This window comes from Phocoena sinus, chromosome 3, assembly GCF_008692025.1.
Source record: "Phocoena sinus isolate mPhoSin1 chromosome 3, mPhoSin1.pri, whole genome shotgun sequence".
NCBI lineage: Eukaryota > Metazoa > Chordata > Mammalia > Artiodactyla > Phocoenidae > Phocoena > Phocoena sinus.
This window is the reverse complement of record NC_045765.1, coordinates 11,429,760-11,450,075: the sequence shown is the minus strand read 5'-3', so window position 1 is coordinate 11,450,075 and position 20,316 is coordinate 11,429,760. Positions and strand designations below refer to the sequence as shown.

Sequence of the window (20,316 nt, the reverse complement as noted above, 5' to 3'; positions counted from 1 at the left end):
GGGAGAGGGACTCGGCCACCTCGGGGCCGAGTGACGGGGCAGGGGGGCAAGGGAGAAGATGGCGGGCACAGCCAGCCCCCCAGGGTTGGGTTCGATTTTCACTGATTGATTGATTATTGAGGTGAATTTCATGTAATAAAAGTAACCATTTAAAGAGAACAGTTGAATGGCATTTAGTATATTTACAATGTTGTGTGACCACCACCACTATCTAGTTCCAAAATATTCCCACCCACCTCCCCCCGCCAAGAGGAAACCCCAGGCCCGTGAGCAGTCACTCCCCACCCCCTCCCCCAGCCCCTGGCAACCACTAATCTGCTTTCTGTCTCTGTGGATTTACTTGTTCTGGACATTTCACTTAAATGGAGTCATACAGCACGTGGCCTTTGGTGTCTGGCCGCTTTCATTCGGCATGATGTTTTCGAGGCTCACCCGCATTGTAGTGTGTGTCAGTGCTTTGTTCCTTTTATGGCTGAGTGATGTTCCATTGTGTGAATGGACCATGTTTTGTTTATCCATTTTCCCATCAGTGGCCACTTGGGCTGTCTCCACCTTTTTGGCTGCTGTGAACACGCGTGTACAAGTGTCAGCGTGGACGTAGGTCTTCATTTCACTGGGGCACGTACCAAGGAGCGGAACCGCTACATCCCGAGGTAGCTCTTTTTAACTTGTTCAGGAGCTGCCAAAGTGGGGTTGGCTTTGATTTTAACTAGGATAGCAACCTACTGGTGTGTTTAAAACAGGAGCGTGACACAATTGGAACTTAATTAAAGAAGGGAAGAAAGGCTTTCCTGGCAGCGGTGTGCGGAGACGGCTTCGGGCAGGGGGATCGGGGAGGAGGTTGTGCGGGCATCCTGGTGCAAGGTGACGCAGGCTGGGAATGTAGACGGGGCACACAGGGGCCCTGGAGGGGGAGCCGCTGGGACTTGCTCACAGAAACAACAAGGGGAAGAGGGAAAGGGGAAGCCGTGGGATGCTCCCCTGGCTGCCCCCGCCTCTTCGGCCCCGCACTCAGGCCTTCTCCAGCCTGGCCCGGCCCCCTCTCTGGCCTCACTTTCGCGTGGTCTCCTCACCACGTCACCCTGCCCGGCTGCTCGTCCCCACAAGCCCTTGGCATTCACCGTTCTCAGCCCTTGTCTTTGCTTTCTTTTCCTTGGGGGGCACGGCGTGGCCCCAGGCTGGTGACGGTTCCTGGGACATGTCCACTGGACACGACAATTCCTAGTGGGGCCCACCCTGCCGGGCCGACTGTGGTCTGAGGGCAGTGAGGCAGCCCTAGGGCTGACCCTGCCCATCCCCGTGCCTGGAGCAGGTGCCACCCAGGGCCCCGCTGGGGGCTGGCGGTCTTAGGGGCTCAGGCAGGGCTGTGAGAGCGCCTGAGGGGCACAGGGTGGGCCTGGGCAGGCCCGGGATCCTGCTTCCCAGACCACAAAACAGCGTGCAGTGTTAATATGTAACTCCAGAGTTGTGCTGTGTCAGAAAAATGGAACATAAAAGCTATTTTGGGCCCGTGGTAATGAGGGCATCTCGCTTTTGTCTTATCTTCCCGTGGCCCCTTCCATCCTAGGGGGAGGCAGCATGGAAGGAGCCACTCGCGAGAGGCGGTCTCAACCCAGAACCTGAGTTCTGTGTGGAGGCCATTTTTAAAAGTCACTTGTTTGGCATCGGCCCGAAGCAGCTGCTGGCAGACTGCCCCGCGGCGCCGGGGATCCCGGAGGCCGGCAGGTGCTGACCCCTACGGCGTGCAGAAGGCTGTGCTCCCTGCTGCATCTGGCACCTGTCAGAAACTCAGTCTGATGTTTTCAAGGCGGGCCGGGCAGAGGGAGGCGCAGGACCCATCGCGGCCCATCTGAGTCCGGCTCCCTCCCCGTGCCGGGGCCGAGGGGCCGCTTGCTAGGAGGCAGCCCCGGTTTCCAGTGGCTGGCATCCCAGCTGGTGGTTTGTGTTCTCCAGTTGGTGATGAGATTTAAAATTAAACTGCAGAGGGTCCATTCTTTCAGCTGTAAACAGAGACACGTGCTCACACGTTCCAGAAGCGGTGTGTATTCGGAGTAAAGGTGGAGGAACTATGAGTTTCAGAGTCCCCCGCCTCTCCCCATGTACAGCACGCACGCACTTGTAAGTCCTCAGGCCCGTCTTGGTGTCCTGTGGCTGCTGTAACAAATGACCATGAACTGGGTGACTTAACAGCAGAAATACATCTCCTCTCACGGTTCTGGAGGCCAGAAGTCCCAAGCAAGGTGTGGCTGGGCTGTGCTCCTTCCGAAGGCTCTAGGGGAGGATCCCTCCTGGCCTCTTCCAGTTTCTGGTACCTCCAGATGTTCCTTGTATTGTGGCCGCATCATCCCAGTCTCTGCCTCTGTCTCCACGTGGCCTTCTCCCTTGTGTGTCTGTGTCGCTTCTCATCTTCTAAAGACACCAGTCATTGGACTGGGGCCCACCCTACTACGGTACAACCTCGCTTTAACTAATGAGATCTGCAAAGACACCGTCTCCAAATAAGGTCAGATTCCCAGGTACCGGAGGTTAGGACATGGATGTATATTTTCGGGGGACACAATTCAACCCACAACAGACCCTCCACCAAGCAGGTCCACTGGCCCTCAGTGAGGCCCCAGCTCCCCGAGAAGTGCAGTGATTTGCCCTGCCTTCATTCAAGCACATGGGGGCGCAGCCTAGTATGAGTGGGGTCTTCACTGGGCACAGAGCCGGGGGTTTGTGGACGTGTACTGCAGGCCCCTGGTGTCCCTGCCTAGGCTCGCTGCATCCCAGGCACCCCGCAGTGCTTCCCTGTGAGAATCATTCCGACCCCTCCTCCATCCGGCCGGGGAGGCACTCCCAGCCCCATGCTGCAGATGAGAAAATCGAGGCCAAGAGGTTACAGATTTGCCTATGGTCCCTTGGCTGGAGAGCAGCAGTCCACGGGTTTGGGGAGTAGGAGGGTGGGCACAGACACAGGCTGTCAGCCTTACAGCAAACCTGGTGGAGTAGGTTGAATTGTGTCCCCCAAACATGTATGTCCAAGTCCTAACCCCTGGAACATGTGACTGTGACCTTTGGAAAAAGGGTCTTTGGAGGTGTGACTAAGTCAAAGATCTTGAGATGAGATTGTCCTGGAGTTGGGTGGGCCCTGAATCCAGTGATTGGTGTCCTTCTAAGAAGGCCGTGTGAGGGTAGAAGCAGAGATTGGCGTGATGGAGCCATAAGGCAAGGAACACCAAGGATTACCAGCCGCCACCAATTTTTAAATTGAGTTGAAACTCACATAACATAGAATCCACCATTTTTAAGTGAATAATTCAGTGGCATTTAGTGCATTCACAGTGTCGGACAACCGTCATGTCTGTCTGGCTCCGGAACATTTTTATCATCCCCAAGGGAAACCCCGTACCCATTAGCAGTGACTCCCTACACGCCCCCTGCAGCCCCTGGTGACTCCTAATCTGCTGTCTCTGTGGATTTACCTGTTCTGGATATTTCGTATAAGTGGAATCCTACACTGTGTGGCCTTTTGTGTCTGGCTTCTTTCACTCGGCCTGATGTTTTCGAGGTTCATCCACGTCGTATCCTGTGTCAGTGCTTCTTTCCTTTTTATGACTGAGTAATATTCCATGGTGTAGCCGGACCACATCTTTTCTATCCCTTCATCCGTTTAGTTGTTTCCGCCTTTTGGCAGTTGTGAACAGTCCATCCACAGTTTGTAAACGTGTTTACATATGACCTTCAGTCTCCCCACTTCTGTCTCTGTCCGCCGGTTCTAGCTGTGGGACTGTCTGACCTCTGGGGACATGTGGTGGCACCACCGTGAGGTTTAAAGTGTCAGAAATTCATGCCTGTGGTGGGTTTGGTGTTTCCAGTAGTGGGCTTGGTACCTGCTGGACGGAGGACCTTGTGGGGAACTCTGGAAGGCCCGGGCATGTGCTTATCTGTTTGGTGTCTTTTGCCTCTGGGCCCTTTGTTTGGGGGAGGGGGGTGCCTAAGAGGGCCGTGTGACCTGGATGCTCAGAGGGGCCTGTTAGTGAGAGGGGTGTGGGGCCCTGATGGAACTAGACGGTCCCCAAGTAGCCTCTGTCCCCTCAGAGGCCCTGGTGCTCTCAGAGCCCCCAGAAGGCAGATCGTGAGTCAGTGGGTCAAGGGTGGTGGCGTCCAGTGTCGCCCGGTGGGAAGCATGGCAGTAATGTGGGTGCCCTGGTGGCCTCCTCAGGGCTCCGTTGTCCACTTTGCAAAGTGAGAGGCCAAGATGACGGAGCAGTGACAGCTATTAGGTCTTAGACTGAGGGAGTGGATATGTGGTATGTAGTTCTTTGTGCTTGCTGGAGTTCAACTTCGTTTTCAAGTTAAAAGAGAGAGGTAATAGGGCACCATCTGTGCGTGGGGGAGGGGTTCAGGGCCCGCCCACCAGCCTCAGCTTCCCCTGGGAAGGGGAGATGGCCGCATCTGTCCTGGCTTGGGCGATCTGTGGGTATGAGTGTCTTGGGGCTGCTGTAACAAGTACTACTGACTGGGGGGCTTCAAACAGCAGGAGTTTATTCTCTCACAGCTTTGGAGGCCAGAAGTCTGAAATCAAGGTGTCAGCAGGGCCATGGCTCCCTCTGAAAGTCTGGGGGCAGAGTCTTCCTTGCTTCTTCCAGCTTCTGGGGGCTCCCCCATTCCTTAGTGTGTGACTGCATCACCTCAGTCTCTGCCTCATCTCCACGTGGCCTTCTCCCTGTGTGTGTCTCCTCTTCTGTCTCTTATAAGGACACTTGTCATTGGATTTAGGGCCCACCTGGATAACGCAGGAAGATTTCTCCATGCCAGGATACTTTCCTTAATTACATCTGTAAAGACCCTCTTTCCAAATAAGGTCAAAGTCACAGGTTTCTGGGGTGAGGACGTGGACTTAAGTTTTTAGGGACGTAAGTGAACCCACTGCATGTGCCTGAGCTGACCCACATCAGGTGCTTGGTCGGCACCTGGTGGGATGTGGGAAGGTGCCACTTAGGTCTTGCTGTCACCATCTTCGTTGCCCTCGTCAGTTAGGGGCTTCTGACCCTGTCGCCCACCCAGCCCTGCCTTGTGTCACCCCAGCACGCCTGCTCTGTCCCTCCTACCTCCCATGCCCTCTTGGTGGGCCTGCCCGCAGCTGGGGATGCCTCTCTGCATCCCCCAGGTACACTGGGTGGACATCTGTGACTCACTTTCTGCATGTGAGATCACGCTCCCACCACTCCCCAAGCCCCTTGGCCTGAGTCGGGGGGAGCCTCCTCTCTGACCTCTGACCTCTGCGGGGCCTCTGCACCTCAAGCAGCCTCCCTTCCCCTGCTCCATGCAGCTGGGGCATCTCTCCCCATGGCCTCCAGGGAGCCCCCCGCCCTCACAGAACCCCTCACTGTCAGGATCATTGTGTTGGCCTGTTTTCGGGTTCATGTCAGTCTCTGGCCTATGGAGGACGAACGTGGAGTGTTGGGTCCCCGCTTCAAGCCCAGGTGGCCCCAGTCACCCTGGTTATGCGATTTGCCGTGGCCCTTCCTTTAACCTGGAGTTCCTCCCTTGTCCCCTGGGGCATTTCTGGGGCTGCCGGCCACCCTGCAGCCTGCGCACTTCAGCTCCTGTTCCCACTTGGGGTTGTCCCTGGAAAGGGGATAGCCCAGCCTTCTCCCGGGTCAGCCTGCGCCTGCACGGACCAGCCACAGAGATGGTCTAGAAATTGCAACAGAAGGTGGGTTCCCCGTCATCCACCTCCAGCCCTGGGGGCAGGCGTGTGTCCCCTGCTCTTCTCTGGAGGATCCTGCCATGCAGCTCGGGCTTCTCGCTCTGCAGCTCTGCGACGCTGCGGGAACATCTTGTGCATAAATCTGCCTTTTGGACCATCTTCCTCAAGAGAGCTTCCCAGAAGTGGGATTACAGGTCATAGGGCAGGAACATCGTTTAGGCTCCCAATGGATGCAGCCAAATGGCTCTGCAGACGCTGCCGGCCACCTGCCTCTCAGGGTCTGGGTCATTTCCTCTGTAGCTGACGTGTGCTGGGCGGGTCTGTGTGCCGACCTGGCTTCACCCCTCAGCCCCTGGGTGACAGCGGAGGAAGTGAAGGAGAGAGCACGGCCCGGGAGGCCCAGGGGCTGCAGGAGCAGGGTTGGGGCTTGAGCTTTGAGATGTTGCCGTTATGGGACGGACGGTTCTTAGTGTGGGCCTCGAGGGGACACAGGACTGGGTGACTCTGATGGGTTGAAGAGTGTCCCCCCTCCCCCAAGTTCATGTTTAACCAGAACCTGCAAATGGGACCTTATTTGGAAATAGGGTCTTTGCAGATCTCATCAAGTCACCGTGAGGTCATCCTGGAATAGGGTGCACCCCGAATCCAGTGCCTGGGGTCCTTACAAGAAGACAGAACAGAGTCACATAGGGAGAAGGCCACGTGAAGACAGAGGCAGAGATCGGGGTGACACATCTACAAGCCCAGGAACACCATGGACTGCCGCAAGCCACCTGCAGTCAGGAGAGAGGCCTGGGACAGATCGTCCCTCAGAGCCTCCTGAAGGGTCCAACCCTGCTCACGCCTTGATTTCAGACTTCTGGTTTCCAGAACGGTGAGGGAATAAAATCCTGTTTTTTAAGCCACCCAGTTTGTGATCATTTGTTACGGCAGCCCCAGGAAACTTGTTTAGTGCCCCAGAGTGGGGGGTGGACATAGAGGCCCCTGGGGTCAGGGTTCCTGCACCCACAGAAGCACCCTTCCCGCCATGCCTCTCCACGTGGCGAGGCTGCCAGGGGTCGGGAGTGTGCACTGTCCTGAACCACCACCCCACTCTTTCTTTTCTATCTTTTTTTTTTTGTTACTAGGCAAGGAACTTTATTAACCTGGTTCCAAACATTATTCCCAGGCTTCTCCAGCTTAATTAGCTACACAGAATGAGTTGTGGGTAAGCAAAACTGGGAAAGAACTGCAGCGTCTAAGGGGTTTGGACTTAAACATATCAGAGATCTAGATCTTATCAGCTCCAGAAATCAAGTAACGTTAGAACACAGTCATAGTAGAAATGGGCAGCTCCAAGTAACTTCTTCAAGCATGATCTGCTTTCGAAGTTCACTTGATTATTCTGTTGGCCTCACTCTTGGAAGCCCCTCTGGCCTCGAGCCCCCCAGCCCCGGGGCCTCCCCCCAGAGCCTCCTGCTGGGACCGGGCTGAGTAGCCCCCCTGGAGGCCGGGAGAGCTTCCTGAGGTCACAGGTGAAACCAGGTGCGTTTGGCCATTTGGAAGGGGCCTCACTGTGTGCTAGGCTCGGCCGCCTGCCTTGGGGGAGGCTCAACCACGCTGTGGGGACCTGCTGCCTAGACAGATGGGGTCGGGGCTGGCGCTCGTGTGCAGGCCATCCTGTGCCTGTGGGGCAGTCGGCCTCCTCTCCCATGGACGCCAGGCTGTGGAACAGGGGAGCAGCATCTCCAGTTGGCCCTGCTGGCAGCACTGGGCTTTGCCTTTGGGCTTGCAAAGCATGGCTCCCCTGCTTCCCACTTGGGGCCCCTCACACCTCTCTAGGACCTGTCAGGGCTTGTATAGGGCAGGGGTAGGAGAGCAAACACCGGGCCCTCCTGGGCTGCTGCACACACCTTCCCCGCCGACTCCCACCCTCTGAACCTGACGGTGACGGGCTGTGACCCTGCAGTCAGTGTGTGGTGAAGGGGTTGGGGGCAGTCATGTTGCTGAGGCCCCTGCTCACTTGATCCCACCCCAGCCTGCTGGGATGCAGTGCCCAGGTGCAGGCCAGAGGGAGGTGTGCAGCTCCAGCGGAGCTCTGTGCCCAGTAAGACCCCTTGTCCCTGTTGTCCCACCTAGTGCAGCCCCCAGAACCTTGGGGTGGGATTGGCATAGTGTTGGGGAAGGGTGCCTTGAGGACCTTCCAGGGGCATGTCTTGGGGGGGGGCCCTTCTGCAGCTCCCAGTGTGCCAAGACTGCCCCGCCTGGTGAGTCCACTATGGTGTCACCAGCCCCTGGGTCTCCAGCTGGGCATTCACTGCTTCCCTGTGCTGTCACGGACTGGGCACCTGTGCTTCCCTCCCCACCACTCTGCAGTAACTGCCCATCAGAGCTGGCCTGACTTTGTCTTCCCTCTCTTCCTGGGCTTCCACTTCTGCCCCTAATGTTCCCTCTGCCTAGACCCTTACTTCTTCACCCTGGAGTATCACCTTAAGGGTCCCCATCACCGGCCTTCCCCGATCATCCATTCTCAGGGTCCCCATCTCCCCCAAGCTTGGCTCTGAGTGGTCCTGCCTCCTCTCTGGGCCCCCAGAGTTAGTTTCCTAGGGCTCCTGTAGCAAAGTACCTTAAGCTGGGAGGCTTAAAACAACAAAAGTCTCTCCTGGGCATGTATCCAGAAAAGATGAAAACTCTAATTTGAAAAGATACATGCACCCCAATGTTCAAAGCAGCACTATTTACAATAGCCAAGATACGGAAGCAACCCATGTGCCCATTAACAGATGATTGGATTAAGAAGATGTGGGGGCTTCCCTGGTGGCGCAGTGGTTGAGAGTCCGCCTGCCGATGCAGGGGACACGGGTTTGTGCCCCGGTCCGGGAAGATCCCACATGCCGTGGAGGGGCTGGGCCCGTGAGCCATGGCTGCTGAGCCTGCGCATCCGGAGCCTGTGCTCCGCGACGGGAGAGGCCACAACAGTGAGAGGTCCGCGTACCACAAAAAAAAAGAAGATGTGGTATATTTATACAATGGAATACTACTCAGCCATGGAAAAGACTGAAATAATGCCATTTGCAGCAATGTGGATGGACCTAGAGATTATCATACTAAGTGAAGTAAGTCAGAGAAAGACAAATACCATATGACATCACTTATATGTGGAGTCTAAAAAAATAATACAAATGAATTTACAAAGCAGAAATAGACTCACAGATATAGAAAACAAACTTCTGGTTACCTGAGGGGAGGGGGAGGGGGAGGGATAAATTAGGAGTTTGGGATTAACAGATACACACTACTATATATAAAATAGATAGACAGGGACTTCCCTGGTGGTGCAGGGGTTAAGAATCCGCCTGCCGATGCAGGGGACACAGGTTTGAGCCCTGGTCCAGGAAGATCCCACATGCCGCGGAGCAACTAAGCCCGTGCGCCACAACTACTGAGCCTGCGCTCTAGAGCCCGTGAGCCACAACTACTGAGCCCGTGAGCCACAGCTACTGAGCCCGTGAGCCACAACTACTGAGCCCGCGCACCGCAACTACTGAAGCCCGTGCGCCTAGAGCCCGTGCTCCGCAGAGGCCACCACAATGAGAAGCCAGTGCACCTCAATGAAGAGTAGCCCCCGCTCGCCGCAACTAGAGAAAGCCCACGCGCAGCAACGAAGACCCAATGCGGCCAAAAAATAAATAAATAAAAAAAAATAAACAACAAGGACCTACTATACAGCACAGGGAACTATATTCAGTATCTTGTAATAACCTACAATGGAAAAGAATCTGAAAAAGAACAGCTATATATATATTTGTGTAACTGAATCACTTTGCTATACACCTGAAACTAACACAACATTGTAAATCAACTCTACTTCAATAAAAAAGTTGTTTTGGAAAAAAAAAGAATTTAATAACAATATAAGGATCAAAAAATACCAAACAGGGCTTCCCTGGTGGTGCAGTGGTTGAGAGTCTGCCTGCTGATGCAGGGAACACGGGTTCGTGCCCCGGTCCGGGAAGATCCCACATGCCGCGGAGCGGCTAGACCCGTGAGCCATGGCTGCTGAGCCTGTGCGTCCGGATCCTGTTGCTCTGCAACGGGAGAGGCCACAACAGTGAGAGGCCCGCATACTGCAAAAAAAAAAAAAAAAAAAACAAACCCCAAACAGATTCAAAACAAAACCAAGAACAAACAGAAAAAAAAAGAAAACAAAAACCCGGAAATATACTCCCTCATAGTTCTGGAGACGGGAAGTCCCAGATCAAGGTGTGTGCAGGGTTGGATCCATCTGGGGGCTCTCAGTGGGAGTCTGTCCCAGGCCCCTCTCCCAGCTCTGGTGGCTCCTCGTAACCCTTGGCTGTAGCTGCATCCTCCGATCTCTGCCTTCACCTTCACACTGCCTTCTCCCTGTCCGTCTCTGTGTTCTCTTCTTCGGAGAGCACTAGTCGTTGGATTTAGGGATCTCCCGAAATCCAGGATGACCTCATCTCAAGAGCCTGAACTAATCACAGCTGCAAAAACTATTTTCAAACAAGGTCATATCCTGAGGTTCCAGGTGGGCATGCAGCCCCCGTATAGTGGCTGAGCCGATTCACCCTGGGCTGTTCCTGCTCCTCGGTGCTGCCTTGCACGTGTCCCCACCCAGCCCCCACCCGTGACCCTGGTGGACAGGCACATGACTTTACATTTGGGCCACTGATTCTGGAAACGCCAGCCGTGATTGTCCACCCATCACATCTCTGTCTTCGGCAGCCCCGGAGTAGCACGCACCACTTGTCACCTCCGCCTCACTGACTCCCGGGACAGGTCCAGAGAAGACCTATCCTCGCAGGCCACCCCACCCTACACCCTAGGGGCTCCTGCTGGGAGAGTCCTGGGGTCCCTGGGCTTTGCCTGGGCCTGGCTAGCTGTGGGTGTTCCCAGAGGACTCAGGGTGTGGGGCGGTTCTGGGCTTCCCAATTCCAGATACAGCTGTTAGGAATTCCCTGGTGGTCCAGTGGTTAGGACTCTGTGCTTCCACTGCCGGGGGTGCGGGTTCGATCCCTGGTCAGGGAACTGAGATCCTGCCTACTGTGCAGTGCAGCGAAACGAAACAAAACACGGGACTTCCCTGGTGGTCCAGTGGTTAAGAATCCACCTTCCAGTTCAGGGGACGCGGGTTCGATCCCTCGTCAGGGAACTAAGAGCCCACATGCCATGCGGGGCAACTAAGCCTGCAAGCCGCAACTACTGAGCCTGTGCGCTCTGGAACGCAACAACTAGAGAGAAGCCCGCGTTCCGCAACGAAGGGCCTATGCGCTGTGACTAAGACCCGATGCAGCCACAGAAATAACTATTAACAAAATACAACAACAACAGATACAGCTGTCGATGGTTGCTTCCTCAGCTCAGGATGGGAGCTGGTCACTGGGGCACCTATGGAGGCCAGGCAAGCAGGGCCCCAGCCGTCAGGGCCTGTTGGCCCACCAGACAGACACAGGCTGGCAGCTTATCCGTGAGAGGGTGCCGCGGACCGAACTGTGTTCCCCAGATTCCTGTGTGGAAGCCCTAGCCTCCAGTGTGACCCTGTGTGGAGATGGGGCGTGCAAGAGGTGATTGAGGTGAACTGAGGTCATAAGGAAGGGTTCCTGATCCGATAGGACAGGTGTCCTTATAAGAGGGAGAGAGAGACTCCTCACTGAACACACTCCAAGGAAAGGCCACGTGAGGACACTGGGAAAAGGCAGCCTTCTGCAGGCCAACAACAGGGCTCTCACCAGAGGCTGTGCCGGCACCCTGATCTCAGACTCCAGCCTCCGAAACTCTGAGAAGTACACATCTGCTGCTTAAGCCACCCAGTCTGTGGTATTCTGTTACAGCAGCCCGAGTTAATACAGAGGGTTATTTTGGAAGTAAGGGGTCAGGGTAGGCTTCTTGTCATGTTTGAGCTGAAACCCAAAGGATGAGGAGGAGCTCCATGGAAGGTTCCAGAAAAGGGTGAGGTGGGTGCAAGGGCCCAGAGGCAGGAGGCAGGGGAGGGCCTTGTGGGCCACCGGGAAATTGAGGTTTGCCAGGAAAAGAGCCTGGATTGTAACCGAGGCCCCGTCCCGTTTCCCAGGTGACCTCAGGGCGAGCCAGTCATTCCCCCCGGGCCTCAGTTTCCCCCCTTGTAAAACGGAGGTGAAGCCATGTCTCCCCATCTCAGGGCTGCTTCAAGGCCCTACCCAGAGTGGGTGCCTGGCTGGCGGGCAGGGGAGAGAGGCCCCCCAGGAGCCAGCTGTGCTGCATTCAGACCCCAAGAGACCCTTCCTACATCCCAGCCTGACCGTCTGTGCTCAACAACGGCCACCAACGAGGGAAACAAAACATGCTCAGAGCGGACCCTCCGCTTCAGCCGGGGATGGGGATTTGGCAGCGGCAGCAGGGCCTGATTAAAGGCATTCCGAGGCGCACTCGGTGTTTGTGTATCTGGTTCTGTATTTACACTTTGGGAACGAGTGAGGAGGCAGCTGGGGAGTGTCTCAGTCGGCCAGGGGGCCGGGGGCCGGGGTGACTCAGCCTGGAATCCACGCTCGGCCACATGCCTGTGATGCTTTCATTCATTCCCGAGTTCATTCATTATTCCTTCCCATGCTCGGTAGACGTGTAATGAGAAACTCCAGTGTACCGGGCACGCTTCGTGGGGGCAGCCTGGCTCTCCTCACTGTGGAGCTGTCAGTTGGCGTGGGGGCCCATGGTGAGGTGGGACTGGGGCAGCAACAAAGTTAACAGCAGTGAATTATTACTGTTTTTGGCCGCACCTCACGGCTTGCAGGATCTTAGTTCCCCGACCAGGGATTGAACCCGGGCCCTTGGCAATGAAAGCACAGAGTCCTAACCACTGGACCACCAGGGAATTTCCAACAACAGTGAATTAAAAATGTACCAAAAGCCTAAATGTAAGAGCTCAATCTATAAAATTCCTAGAAGGAAGCATAGGTGTAAATCTTCCTGGACTTGGGTTAGGTGATGGAGTTTTAGATGTGACACTAAAAGCACAAGCAAAAAAAAAAAATAGATTAATTGGAGCATATCAGCATTTAAAACTTCGATGCATCAAAAGACTGTCAAGAAAATGAGATATTTGCAAACCATATAGCTGATAAGGGATTAAGATCCAGAATATATAAAGAACTCTTATAACTCAACAAGAAAAAGACATACAACCCAATTTTTTTAAAAGGCACAGGAATTGAATAGACCTTTCTCCACAGAAGATGTACAGTGACCGGTAAGCACATGAGAAGATGCTCAACCTCAGTAGTCATCAGGGAAATGAAAATCAGAACTGAAATGAGATACCACCTCCCACCCATCCGGATGGCTACTGTCAAAGCAACAGACACTAACAAGTGTTGATGAGGATATGGGGAAATTGGGACCCTCGTGCCCTGCTGGTGGGAATGGAAAATGGTGCAGTAGCTGTGGGAAACAGTCTGACAGTTCCTCAACAAGAGAAATACGGAGTTACCGTATGATCCAGCAGTTCTACTTGGAGGTACATACCTGAGAGATTTGAAAACAGGGACTCAGATACTTGTACATGCACATCCACGGCAGCACTAGTCACAGTCGCCAAAAGGTGGGACAACACACGTGCGTTAATAGATGAATGGACAAAATGTGGTCCATCCATGTGGTGGAATATTATTCAGACATAAAAAGGAATGAAACTCTGACACGTGCTGCCGTGTGGACGAACTCTAAAAACACCACGCTGAGAGAAAGAAGCCAGACGCAGAGGGACAGATAGTGTGTGATCCCATTTCTGTGAAATATCAAGAACAGGCAAATCCACAGACACAGAAAGCAGGTTAGTGGTTGCCGGGGCTCTGGGTGGGGGGATGCAGAGCAACTGCTAATGAGCGCTGGGTCTCTTTTGGGGTGATGAGAATGTTCTGGACCTGGCTAGAGGTGATGGTCCCACGACACTGTGAATGTACTAGATGGTACTGAATTGTACAATTTCAAAGGGTTCATTTTTTTTATTTTTTATTTTTTTGTGGTACACGGGCCTCTCACTGTTGTGGCCTCTGCCGTCGTGGAGCACAGGCTCCGGACGCGCAGGCTCAGCGGCCATGGCTCATGGGCCCAGCCGCTCCGCAGCACGTGGGATCCTCCCAGACTGGGGCACGAACCCATGTCCCCTGCATCGGCAGGCGGACTCTCAACCACTTCGCCACCAGGGAAGCCCCTCAAAGGGTTCATTTTATGTTGTGTGACTTTTATTTTGATAACAAAGAAAAAAAATGTTTAAGAAGGGAGAAGAGTGGTTCCGGGCCTTCCTGGTTGGGTACCTGTGCAGGCACAGCCGTCTCCCTCAGAGCCCCAGGTTTCCGATCCTTTCCAGAGCGGGCAGGAGAGGTGTGGGGAGAGACGGCACGACCCACAGATGTTGTGAATGGAGCCTGGGAGGGGCGGTCTCCCCTCCCCAAACTCACGTCTGGTGCGCAAGCTAAGACCAGGCAGGCACTTGGGGCCAGGCCTTGGAAGGAACCTGGAGGGACACAGCTAGACTAACTGGGGTGCACACACCTCTCAGGGACTGCTGGCCCCGGAAAATGCACTGGCAGCTCCACGTGACTCAGAATCGGACCCTTTCAGGGGCTCTCTGGGGCTCCCTCCACAGGCCCCTACTGCTGCTGGAATACTTGGAGAACCTGATGAAGCCCTGGTCTCTCCCTCCCAGGGAATAACCCCCAGAGGTGACCCCTCTGCTGTTGGCAGCCTGCTCAGCACTCAGGTCCCAGAAGGATCCTGCACTTGAGATGGGATTTGCTCTCCACCTCCCTCTCACGCGTGGCTCTTTGTGTACTTGGGAAGCTGTCTGTTCTTCCTCGGGCCTCAGTTTCCCCAGAGTCGGGGAGTGGGCTGTCCCATGTGGATGCAGGAGAAACATTGTCCCTGCCTGGGATTCTGAGCACATCGAACAGTTAGTTGTTCCTGCATTCACATGTTCATCTGTTACCTGGTCTCTCAGTGCCCGTGTGAGTGCCAAGCTACTCCATTGTGCCAGGGTCCTTGCAGGGCTGACGGTCTAATGGGAGGAGATAGACCTTGGTCGGGTGGTTTTGGATAGTGAGCCGTGGAAGGAAGGAGGTGACCCCGTGGGGGAGAGGTGCGCAGTGTTGGGCTGGCCCAGCGGGAAGAGCCTTCTGGAGGAGGGAGGGCCAGTGCCAAGGCCCTGAGGCAGTTACCTCAGCTGGTAGAGCACAGTGGTTGGGGGAGGGAGAGCAGAGGGCCAGACAGTGCAGGCCTTCGTGGTGAGAGGGGGAAACAGGTCTGCTGAGAGCTCACAGCTCCTCTCTGGTGCTCTGCTGCGGCCCCCATGCCTGCCCTGGCTTTGCAGGACAGAGCTCAGCCTTCAGCTACTCCCCTTAATTTCATTAGAAGCTTGGCCAGTTGCCATGGTGGTTGCTGATGGACCTGACCGAGGCCAGCTCCTTCTAGACAGCGAGGCCTGGGAGGGGTTGGCAGATGTGAATTTGCTGTATCCTGTGGGGGTCCCAGAGGACGGGGGCTGCCCTGGAGAAGTGATTGCATCTGCCATGCCTTCCCAGGGCCATGGGCCCCCATGCTTCCCCAGCCTTGTGGCCCCCACTCCTCCCAGCCCCTCGGACGCTGCCAGGATCGGGGGTTGTGTGCCCAGTAGGGATGTGGACACAGACTGGGGATGCACGCTGTGACAGGCAACCCTGTGGGGCCCTGTCAGCAAGGGGGTTGGGAGAGGCTGGAGAAGCCACCCATTTATACACGGTTCTGTAGGGGGAGTGGGGGTCGGGTGGGGGAGAAGGACTTTGTATGGGGGGGGTAGGGCCAGTCCTCACTCAGGCTGTGTCAGGGGCCGGGGCGGGGGAACCCTGTGTGGAAACGAGGGGCCCCGGGCGAAAGCAGGACCTGAAGTGGCTTTTTTTTTTTTTTTTTTTTTTTTTTTTTTTTTTTTTTTTGTGGTACGCGGGCCTCTCACTGTTGTGGCCTCTCCCGTTGCGGAGCACAGGCTCCGGATGCGCAGGCCCAGCGGCCATGGCTCACGGACCCAGCCGCTCCGCGGCATGTGGGATCCTCCCGGACCGGGGCACGAACTCGCGTCCCCTGCATCGGCAGGCAGACTCCCAACCACTGCGCCACCAGGGAAGCCTGAAGTGGCTTTTTATAGTGAGTCTTGTGTTGGGTCCCCCTTGACAGAGCCGAAATGGTTGGGTTGATGCTCTGACTATAAGCTCCCAGAAGGGCTGGCGTGCTCTGATCTGTGATGTGATGTGGCCTCTGGGACACACTGCTGTCCCAGCCACCCGCTGGTCCACAGGGTTATGCGAGAGTCAGGTTCCAGGAGTGGAGTCTGTGCCCCACTTGGCCATTTCTGAGCTTGATGGCCCTGGGCAATTCCCTTGCCCGCTGAGTCTCAGTTTTCCCATCTGGAAAGTGGAGTGTGCTGGTAACCTCCTCAAAGGGCCTGTCTTATTACTATTTTTTTTCTTTTTGGCCTCACTGCACGGCTTGTGGGATCTTCCCCGACCAGGGATTGAACCTGGGCCACCACAGTGAAAGCCTGGAATCCTAACCACTAGGCCACCAGGGAACTCCCAAAGGGCCTGTCTTAGGTTGAATTGTGTCCCCTCAAAAGATGTGTCCTGGGGACTTCCCTGGTGATCCAGTGGTTAAGACTTTGCACTTCCACTGCAGGGGCCACAGGTTCGATCCCTGGTCGGGGAACCAAGATCCCCCATGCCTCATGATGCCCCCCACCCCCCCCAAAAAAAATACGTCCACGTGCTCACCCCTGGAACCTGGGAATGTGACCTTACTCGGCAGGAGGGTCTCTGCAGGTGTAATTAAGGGTCCCAAGATGAGATTAATTCTAAATTAGGATGGGCTCTGAATCCAATGACAGGTATTATTCTAAGAGAAAGGAGAGGGGGATTTGAGACACAGACACAGAGGGGAAGGTCGTGTAGAGACAGAGGCGGAGATCGGAGTGAGGCAGCTGTGAGCCAAGGACGCCTGGAGGCCCCCCGCCCCCCGCGAAGCCAGGAGGGGCCTGGGACGGATCATCCCTCAGAGCCTCTGGAAAGAACCAACCCTGTCCACACCTTGATTTTGGACTTTCACCTCTTGAACTGTGAGGGAGTGAATTCCTGTTGTTATAAGCCACCCAGTCTGTGGTAATTTGTTATGGTCGCCTCAGGACACTTGAGACAGGGCAGTTGTGATGCTTAAATGTGCTGAGACTTGAGAAGGGCTCTGTGGCCCATGGCGGGGGCTCAGGGGTGCCGTCTGCAACACTTGGGGTGGGAGGGTGGCTCAGAGGGTGCCTAAGGTCTATGCTGTGCTTCCTGGTCATCTGTCGTGTCCCCATCGGCCTCAACCCTGAAACACCTCTGACCCCTAGGGTGTGGCGCCACGTCGTTGGTTGGTTGGTTCACACGTGGGAGCAAGAGGATTTGAGAGACACGAACTGGACTGTTCTGGAAAGATCTGGGGCTGCAGGATGCTGGTGGGAGGCAAGGCCAGACATAAAGCAGCACTTCCTGAGGGTCCGGCGTGGCCCCACGCAGTGCTGGCACCAGACACATTGTGACCAGTAGACCGTGAATCTCGGGAGCCCGCCACCTGGCGGTTACAGGATGGGGATGGTGGACAGGGTTCATGGGCCAGGCATTTTGGATGGGGCAAACGTGGCTAGACAAACCAAGGGGCATATGGAAAAGGCCTGGGTCAGTCAGTGGTGCTATCATTTTTCTTCCTTTTGACCCAGTAAAGGAAGAGGGTAGCTTTAGGGGAAGCTGGGCAGGGTGATTCCGGGACTCCCTGTGCCATCTTTGCAGTTTTTCTGTGAACCGAAAACTTTATTAGAAACAACAACAGCAGGGCTTCCCCGGTGGCGCAGTGGTTGAGAGTCCTCCTGCCGATGCACGGGACACGGGTTCGTGCCCCAGTCCGGGAGGATCCCACATGCTGCGGAGCGGCTGGGCCCGTGAGCCATGGCCGCTGAGCCTGCGCGTCCGGAGCCTGTGCTCCACAACGGGGAAAAAACAACAACAACAACAAAGCCAGAGGCCAGTGTGAAGGTGGCTTGGGGGGGCCTTCTCCTTGGGTGGGGTGTCAGGGAGGCCCCCCCGAGGGTGGGTGTGGAGGGGGAGCTGTCACAGGCTGAGGCCCTGGGGGGAGTCACAAACTCGGGGTGCTTTGGGGTCAGGTGGCCAGAGGAAATGAAGAGTGGGGAGAGCAGAAGGCAAGGAGGCCACCGTGAAAGTGTGGGTGATGGGGCATCTGCCTGCCCTCAGCATCTGGAGTGGGGTCCACTCTCACGGTTGGGGAGCCTGGACTTGGACCCCAGGCTGTCTGACCCACAGGCCAAAAGCAAGGGGGAGCCTGGGAGTCACAGCTCCTTTGAGCCGGTGGGCCTTGTCCAGGCTTCACTGCCCTGTCTGTGCCTGCCTCTGCCAAAACCCATGAGGATGGGGTGAGGGGAAGGGGTGGCCCAAGCCTCCTGAGGGCATCAGGAGTTATGTTGGTGTCCTGAAACGTTCTTATATGGCCTCCAAATGGGACTGTCACCTGGCTGGTGAAAGTCACCTCCTGAGAGTGGGAGCAGTGGTGTTCATTCATGGATTCATTCATTCACTCATGTATTCTGTGTTTCTTTGTTCTACCAGCAGGTGCTGCTGAGTCTTAGACCCTGGCTTGGATGCCGGGTTTATGGCGAGGTTGGGGGTAGAGTACGGTAGGAAGTGCCATCGAGGGGGTACAGAGTGAGGACCACTGGGTGGAGGGATGCACGAGGGACTGTGGCTTGACAGCAGGAAGAGGCATGAACGTCAGCGTCAGGCGGCTTGTTAGACCCTGACTGGTGGTGTCCCTCTGCTCTCCTCCTTGTGGACCCTCTGAGGCATCAGGCCCATGGGTGGAGCCCAGGCTGGCACCTCCTCACCCCAGGACCTTACTCCTGGGGTTTCCTGGCCAGGCCTGGGATGGCAGTCAGCCCCTGCAAAAGTTAAGGGGGTCCCTGAGACCACCTTCACATCTGACACCAACTGCAGAATTCGAGGGTTCCCAAGACTACATTCAGCTCGGCAGTTCACTGGAAGGACTCAGGAGTCACTGAAAACCATCATACGGTCACGGGGTCTGTTACAGTGAAAGGACACAGATCACAGCTGGCGTGGGGCGGCGGCCAGGAGACTTCCCAACACAGAGCTACAGGTTGTCCCTTCCCGGGGAATCACATGGACAGTGCTTGCTTCTCCCAGCACCAGTGTCTGATGACATACATGGGGGCTGTCAACCAGGGATGTGCCCCAAGCCTTGGTGTCCAGGGTTCTTATTGGGGTTCGCCACGCAGACTCTGCTGACTGCTGTCTGCAGCTGCCGCAGAGGGTGAGCTGGTATTGCATTGGCCTGAGACCTCCACCCGCAGTCACACTGTTGGCAGAGATACCCAGCGTGGCCCGAGGACCTAGGCAAACAGAGACACTCTTTTATCAGGCAGGGCTTTCACCTCCCAGGAGCTGGGGGCAAAGGTCAAACTGCACTGGGCCAGGTTAACTCTCCTGCACAGCCCCACATACAACCGAGGGTGAGCACAGGGGTCCCCCAAAGGACAAGTGGAGCCCCGCACTGTGTCCACTCCAGAGGCTGCACCACAAAGCCTGACATTCCCAAAGCACAGTGGATGGGGGTTGGGAGCCATCAAGGGAAAGAAAGGCTCCGCCAGAGGGCCACTGTTGCAGCAGTGCACAAGCCACGAGCAGTCTGTCCCCAGTCTGGGCTCCCTCTGGGCCGGAACGTGGCAGCTTTGCAGAGTACTTTCCTGAATGCCGCGGTTTCCAGAGCTGGCCGTTCAGCCTGGGACAGAAGCACGTGTGTTATAAGCACTTCCTGTATCTCACACAACCGGCGTTTGTGCACACACGCTCACCTGGACCACCCACTCTAGAGAGGGGGAAACTGAGGCCCAGAAGGGGGCTGTAGCTCCCCAGGGCCACATGGTACTCGAGAGGTGGTTCTTGAGAGGTGGATGTAAGGCTAGTTCCTGCCACGTGGCTCAGACACAAGAAGGGCCTGGGGGGGGGGGGGGGCGGGTCTCGGGTCCAAGGTAACCCGTGCCCATCGCCCATCCTACTTGGCCTCCCCCTCTGTCCTGACCGGGGGCTAGCCTATTTCATCTCGTGCAACCGCAGGGAGGGACACAGTGGGGTGTTCACGGTGAGCGTCTCCAGCCATTGGAGACAGAGCCTGGGCCGGACCCTACAGATGCCTGAGAACCACCCGCGGACGAACGGAGCAAGGTCAATCTCCCTCCTGGCTCCACCGCAGCTCGCAGGAAACAGCTGTTTACCTGGGTGAGGTGCTCGGCCGGGCGAGCAGCCAGTTCCCGAGCTTCACTTCCCCCTCCGGTGTCGGAGGCCCCCCAGGAAGCCGGGACTGGCGTGGGAGAGCCGGGCGGTGTGGGCGGACAGCAAACGGAGTGCTGCCAGGAGCTGTTTGTGAGGGAACGTGAGCCGGTCTTGTTGTGTACACAGCGTCGACCCTAGCAACCGCCCCAGCCGGCTGGAGCGGACACCCACCTCTCCCCGGGTGCCCAGCTGCCACCCCTCCGTCACAGCACCTGCATCCCAGCCTGGGCA

The 20,316-nt window shown here is 56.1% G+C and overlaps 1 protein-coding gene across 9 annotated transcripts in view; it reads left to right on the top strand.

The window, feature by feature from the left end:
* CRTC1 (CREB regulated transcription coactivator 1) overlaps positions 1-20,316 on the top strand; it is a 74,969-nt gene that overhangs the window by 25,225 nt on the left and 29,428 nt on the right. The window lies entirely within an intron of this gene.